The 7,239-nt window shown below is 40.1% G+C and overlaps 1 long non-coding RNA gene across 1 annotated transcript in view; it reads left to right on the forward strand.

Annotated features, from left to right (window-relative positions):
- LOC143931968 (uncharacterized) overlaps positions 1-6,819 on the forward strand; it is a 72,918-nt gene extending 66,099 nt beyond the window's left edge. The window contains exons 2-3 of the long non-coding RNA XR_013262893.1: positions 4,853-5,073; positions 6,505-6,819. This is a non-coding gene — a long non-coding RNA (uncharacterized LOC143931968). The remainder of the gene's footprint in view (positions 1-4,852; positions 5,074-6,504) is intronic.
- Positions 6,820-7,239: the final 420 nt, after the last annotated feature.

Genomic DNA, 7,239 nt, shown 5'->3' on the forward strand with positions numbered 1-7,239 from the left:
TTTGGTCTTGGCCACCATGCTGCAGCTCAGTTTCAGGGTTTTGGCAATTTTCTTATAGCCTAGGCCATCTTTATGTAGAGCAACAATTCTTTTTTTCAGATCCTCAGTGAGTTCTTTGGCATGACCAGTATGAGAGAGTGAGAGTGATAACACCATATTTAACACACCCCGGAGAGAGAAAATGGCTAATTGGGCCCAATTTGGACAATTTCAGTTTGGGGTGTAGTCACTTTTGTTGCCAGTGGTTTAGTCATTAATGGCTGTGTTGATTTATTTTGAGGGGACAGCAAATTTACACTGTCATACAAGCTGTACACTCACTACTTTACATTGACGCAAAGTGTAATTTCTTCAGTGTTGTCACATGAAAAGATATAATAAAATATTTACAAAAAATGTGAGGGGTGTACTCACTTTTGTGAGATACTGTATGTAAACTATATTACCAAAAGTATTGGGATACTTGCCTTAACACGCACATAAACTTTAATGGCATCCCAGTCTTAGTAAATAAGGTTCAATATTGAGTTGGCCCACCCTTTGCAGCTATAACAGCTTTAACTCTTCTGGGAAGGCTGTCTACAAGGTTTAGGAATCTATGGGAATGTTTGACCATTTTTCCAGAAGAGAATTCATGAGGTCAGGCACTGATGTGGACGAGAAGGCCTGGCTCGCAGTCTCTGCTCTAATTCAATCCAATGGTGTTCTATCAGGTTGAGGTCAGGAGGCCAGTGAAGTTCCTCCACTTCAAACTCGCTCATCCGTGTCTTTATGGACCTTCCTTTGTGGACTGGTCAAATCATTTGGTGGAGGGGGGATTTTGGTGTGGGTTTATTTTTCAGGGGATAGGCTTGGCCCCTTAGTTCCAGTAAAGGGAACTCTTAAGGCATCAGCATAAGACATTTTGGACAATTTCATGCTCCTAACTTTGTGGGAACAGTTTGGGAATGGCCACCTTTCTGTTCCAACAAGACTGTGCACCAATGCACAAACAAAGGGTCCATAAAGACATGGATGAGTGAGTTTGGGGTGGAGGAACTTGACTGGCCTGCACAGAATCCTACCCTCAAGCCGATAGAACACATTTGGGATGCATTAAAGCACAGACTGCGAGCCAGGCCTTCTCGTCCACACCAGTGCCTGACCTCACAAATGTGCTTCTGGAAGAATAGTCAAACATTCCCATAGACACACTCCTAAACCTTGTGGACAGCATTCCCAGAAGAGTTTAGGCTGATTATAGCTGAAAAGGGTGGGCCAACGCAATATTGAACCCTATGGGCTAAGACTGGGATGGCATTAAAGTTCATGTGTGTGAATGCAGGTGTCCCAATACTTTTGGTACTATACTGTATATACAGTATTTAGGCATAAACCATACACAATATACATAATATAAACCAAAAAAACAAACAAAGGCAATATGAAATGCTGTCAGTTGCAGTTCTGATGATGCTTTTTTACAGTTTTGGTAATTCTTTTACTGTTGTTATACTACACATATGTGCGCACAAATTGTCACTGTTTTAGGTCTGGCAGTTCTGTTGAATGTCTGAATGAGCATCATCTGTTGTCTTTACCGCTCGCCTGTTTGTTTTTATAAAACCAAGAGGAAAATTTTCATTTTGAACAATCCCGTTTTAAGAATATTATTATACAAAAATTTGTGTAGTGCTGGTAAATAAATTAGTGTAAAGATCTGTGACTGAGTAGAGGGAATAGCAATAAAGCACACATATACAATTATGTGCCTATGTGAAAAAATGCAAATAAGCCAATGTAAATAAATTAATATTAAATTCAACAATACACTAAGTATTTTGAATGATGGTGGTGCATAAATCCTAATATATGCTAGAAAAAGTATCCCAATATATAATCCACATAGGTTAGATGGTAAAGTTTCAATGAAGATCTTCCCAGCAACAATATGGACGACCACACAAATCAATCCAGGAACAACAGCTTGTCTGTAGTTACATCAATTTCTGAAAAGGTTGTATACTCTTACCAGAAAGGTTGGACACACATGTCATATGACAGTGTGTCATAAACGCTTAGAATCCTGACTGGTCTTAATCAGATGTTGTGCATTTGGATAGGTCCTGGTGATGGGTCGTCACTGTATCATTTCAAGGCTCCGCAGTTGGCTGGAACTCCTGATATGGAAGGTTAAATTGTGCGTCTCCAAAGTCCAAGAAGTCGAGCACTCACATTTAAATGGTGTCCAGAATGTGGTACATCGTAAAAAAAAATGTAAAAAAGAAAGGAGCTCCAGATGGTGCAGGTCAGAGAGCAACCAATAGGTTTATTGAAAAAGTCATAAAAAATGACATAAAAAACAGCAAGTGATCACAAAATAAAATCGGACAGAAAATATGTCATAAATGCAATGTGGGGTACAAGAAATTCAAGGCTGACGCATTTCGACAGCAAAAGGTCTTCAACAGGGGCATGTGATCGCTTGCTGTTTTTTATGTCATTTTTTATGACTTTTCAATAAACCAATTGGTTGCTCTCTGACCTGCACCATCTGGAGCCCCTCTTTCTTTTTTTCATTTTTTTACGATTAACCACATTCTGGACACCATTTAAATGTGAGTGCTCGACTTCTTGGACTTTGGAGTTTGGAGACGCACAATTTAACCTTCCATATCAGGAGATCCAGCCAACCGCGGAGCCTTGAAATGATACAGTGACGACCCATCACCAGGACCTATCCAAATGCACAACATCTGATTGAGACCAGTCAGGATTCTAAGCGTTTATGACACACTGTCATATGACAGGTGTGTCCAACCTTTCTGGTAAGAGTATACAAACTTTTCAGAAATTGATGTAACTACAGACAAGCTGCTGTTCCTGGTTTGATTTGTGTGGTCGTCCATATTGTTGCTGGGAAGATCTTCATTGAAACTTTACCATCTAACCTATGTGGATTATATATTGGGACACTTTTTCTAGCATATATTAGGATTTATACACCCCCCGTCATTCAAAATACTTAGTGCATTGTTGAATTCAATATTCATTTATTTACATTGGTTTATTTGAATTTTTTCACATGGGCACATAATTGTATATGTGTGCTTTATTGCTATTCCCTCTACTCAGTCACAGATCTTTACACTAATTTATTTACCAGCACTACACTAATTTTTGTATAATAATATTCTTAAAACGGGATTGTTCAAAATGAAATTTTCCTCTTGGTTTTATAAAACAAACAGGCAAGCGGTAAAGACAACAGATGATGCTCATTCAGACATTCAACAGAACTGCCAGACCTAAAACAGTGACAATTTGTGCGCACATATGTTTACCAGCGTTACACAAATTTTTGTATATTTTCACTAAGCTTGGTTTGTTTGAGTGCCAGCAGCTGACTTTTTTCCTTCTTTAGGCTTTAGCGCAGTGTTTTCCCCCTTTTTCCTATTAAGAATATTATTGCTTGAGGCATACTTTTTTGACAATATACAGTTTGAAGGCAAACTTCAGCCAAAACCTCTTTGTCTTGAACCGAGTGGGGAATGGTTAAAGTGATATTAAACGGAGAAGTGTTAATTTCCATAATTCATTTACATAAATGATATATATCGTGTTACTGTATTTTTTTTCTTGATTTTTAAATCCTCTTAAAGCAGAGGTTCACACAAGAATTGAACCTCCGCTTTTCGGAACCCTCCCTCCTTCTGGTGTCGCATTTGACACCTTTCAGGGGGAAGGGGGGTGCAGATACCCATCTAAGACAGGTATTTGCACCCACTTCTGGTCATAGACTCCCACGGGAGTCTATGCCTCTTCCTGTCCCGCCGCGCTGTCTGCTGGGACACACACGGGTCCCAGAGACAGCGCGGACCATTCTCATTGCGCAGCACGACTCGCGCATGCGCAGTAGGGAACCTGGAAGTGAAGCAGCAATGTTTCACTTCCTGATTCCTTCATCGAGAATGGCGCCGACAGCAGCCGAGGCTGCCGACATCGCTGGACTCCAGGAAAGGTAAGCATCAATTTATTAAAAGTCAGCAGCTGCAGTATTTGTAGCTGCTGGCTTTTAATAATTTTTCCCTCTTTAAGTTCCTTATTCCTGATCTTTGGGAGGGGCTTTTAGTACTCTGCTGATGTATGCTGTCTGTAGCATGAGTCTATGTCTAGCCAGCAGTTTCAAACAGTTTTATAGCTCTCAATAAATCTTTATTCAACATCAGATGTGTATTTTTTGTGCATTAATATGGTGTACACAGAGTAAAAGATGATTGACACTAGCTTTCATTTTGTTCAGACAGGATCTGCATTCAAGGCCCTTTTTTATTTTTTTTATTTTACAGGTATTGGCAATTACATCAGATATATTTTATACTGATTTACAATGAAACTAAGCTTTTTGTGAGTTTCTTAGTGAACGTAATCAATCAGCATACTATATCCTGCCCCAACAGTGTTTAGCAATAGGAGGACATGGAGGAGGAGGGAGGGAGGAGAGTGTCATTTACCACTGTGTATACGCCTACATGTCTTTCTCTATAGTCATGTGGGCTGCACAAATATGGAAGAGGAGGAAATTAAGTGCTTAGAAGGGGACTGAAATTGAGCATGCTCCCTAGAGGACACCAGCTGGTCTACACAATCTCAGGGGACACAGAAAATATGGGAGGGACAGCTGAAGGCAGGATCAATCGGGTATATTTAACTTTGCACAAAACAAATGCTTTATTGGCTTTATGAGCACTCTATTCTTCAAAAGGTAATGAGAGTTTTTCATGGTCTGGGTTTATTGACGCTTTAATATTTCTGTCATGGGTTTATTGTCTGTTACTGTGGATTGTCTGTTATTGGGGATATTATTCTTTAGATTCCATGTGAAACCAGGACAGGAAATGGGGATCACCAGGACAGGAAATGTAAACACCACAGAGGAGTACCTAGAGGACTTGCTGAGACTTACAGTTCTACACCCTCCGGACTGATGTTTGATGTGCTGCACCTTTCAAACTTGAAGCGGACTCACTGCAACCTGTAGTCCCACCTTGTCAGCCCAGAGATATGCCCGAACTCAACTTTATTTTCTTCCGCGTGAGTAGATATTGGTTTTATAATAAATTGTTATTGATATATAATCAGAGGCGCCCCTCTCATTGTCTTTAGCCAAGAAATGGTAAGCTGCAATATAATAAATGTTTTCTTTTGGGTTAAAACTGCTTTAACCTGCCAGCATGACTTTGGAGTGTTGGGGAAGCCAGAGTACCTTGAGGAAACTCGTACAAGCACATTGAGAACATGTAATCTCCATGCAGATAGTGTGCTGACACAAAACCAGGAATACCAGCCAGGGACCTCAGCACTGCAAGGCAGAAATAATAACCAGTAGGCCAGCTTTTTCAACCAGGGTGCCTTCAGGTTTCTTCAGGGATGCCTTGACAAAATGCCTAAATATTGCCAAAAAAGTGTATGCAAGCCAGCAGATGGATGAAGCCTGCCTTTTAGTTACACAAAACCACAGGTTTTCATTGTGCACCATTCCAGCCTTCCAGCCGACATGGTCCTAACAAAAAAAAGACGTCATCAGTTTATAAGGAAGATGTTGGGCATCTGCACAACATCCATGTTTGCCCCTCTCTGTCAGCAGTGGGGTCATGTTAGCTGAGGGAGAAGAAAATGTTGGAATACTAGTCAGTACAAGGGTGTAAAGGTGTATTTGCTTTGGAAGACCAATGCAGCCCATAGATGAGTCCCTTTTTTTTTCTTCATTCATCTAGCAGACCTGATTCCTCCCTCCTGTGTCTTATTTTGACAGATGGGAGGCTTCCCCGTCATCGCCTCTTATGTCGCATACACATAACCGGACTTTCCGGCAGACTAGGTCCGACGGCCTTCCCGAATGACTTTCGGTGGCGTTCCGACGGACTTTCCGAACAAACAGACTTGACCACACACGAATGGACCAAGTCCGTTCGAAAGTCCATTAGTTTTGAATGTGATGACGTAAGACGGGACTTAAAAAGGAAGTTCAATAGCCAGTAGCCAATAGCTTCCCTTGCGTCGTATTTGGTCCGTCGGACCAGCATACAGACGAGCGGTTTTCCCGCTAGGGATTGAGTCGTCAGACAAATTCGAAACATATTCTAGTTCTAGGTCCCTCAGATTTTTTTCCATGAAAAATGATCGGATTAGCCCACACACTTTCGAATTGTCCGATGGTCTGCAGGAAAGTCCGGTCGTGTGTACACGGTATAAGGCTAAGCATCCTACATGTGTGGATGTTGCTGAATTATGTAAAACTATTCGTTTAGTTTTACATTTTAGAATGGGGTGCCTTGAGATTGTAAATAATTTTAAAGGGCGCCTTGATAAAAAAAAGGTTGAGAAACACTGCACTCGGCTTTTGTGCTGCGCTTTCACCATATTGAAAGTAGATTCACAGTAGAATGTAATGACTATAACTTTTCTTGTTACCCTCCATATTTTTTTTTAGCTCCCTTCTTAAAAGTATCTTTCTTTACGCAGATGCACTGGATTTGCAAAAGATTGCCACACAGGATTATGTGGATCACTGAAGGGAGTGATGACCGATGGATTGGAAGATGGAATTAAGTGGGTTTCTACTTCTAGTGTTTTCTTAACCACTTCAGCCCTGGAAGAATTTATCCCCTTCCTGACCAGAGCACTTTTTGGGATTTGGCACTGCATCTGTTTAACTGACAATTGCGTGGACATGCAACGTTGCATCCAAACAAAATTAATGTCCTTTTTTTTCCCACGAATAGAGCTTTCTGTTGGAGGTATTTGATCACCTCTGCGGTTTTTATTTTTTGCGCTATAAACAAAAGAATGACAATTTTGAAAGAAAAAGCAATATTTTTAACTTTTTGCTATAATAAATATCCCCAAAAAATATATAAAAAAACAATTTTTTTCCTCTGTTTAGGCCGATATGTATTCTGCTGCATATTTATGGTAAAAAAAAAATTACAATAAGTGTATATTGATTGGTTTGCGCAAAAGTTATAGTGTCTACAAAATAGGGGATAGCTTTATGGCATTTTTATTATTTTTTTTTATTATTAGTAATGGTGGCGATCTGCGATTTTTCCCATGACTGCAACATTACATCAGACACATCAGACACTTTTGACACTATTTTGGGACCATTGTCATTTATACAGCGATCACTGCTATAAAAATGCACCGATTACTATACTACTATTATTACTATAAATGACACAGGCAGGGAAGGGGTTA

The sequence above is a fragment of the Lithobates pipiens genome, unplaced genomic scaffold (genome assembly GCF_037356315.1).
Source record: "Lithobates pipiens isolate NorthernLeopardFrog02 unplaced genomic scaffold, aLitPip1_a1.2 Scaffold_10, whole genome shotgun sequence".
NCBI lineage: Eukaryota > Metazoa > Chordata > Amphibia > Anura > Ranidae > Lithobates > Lithobates pipiens.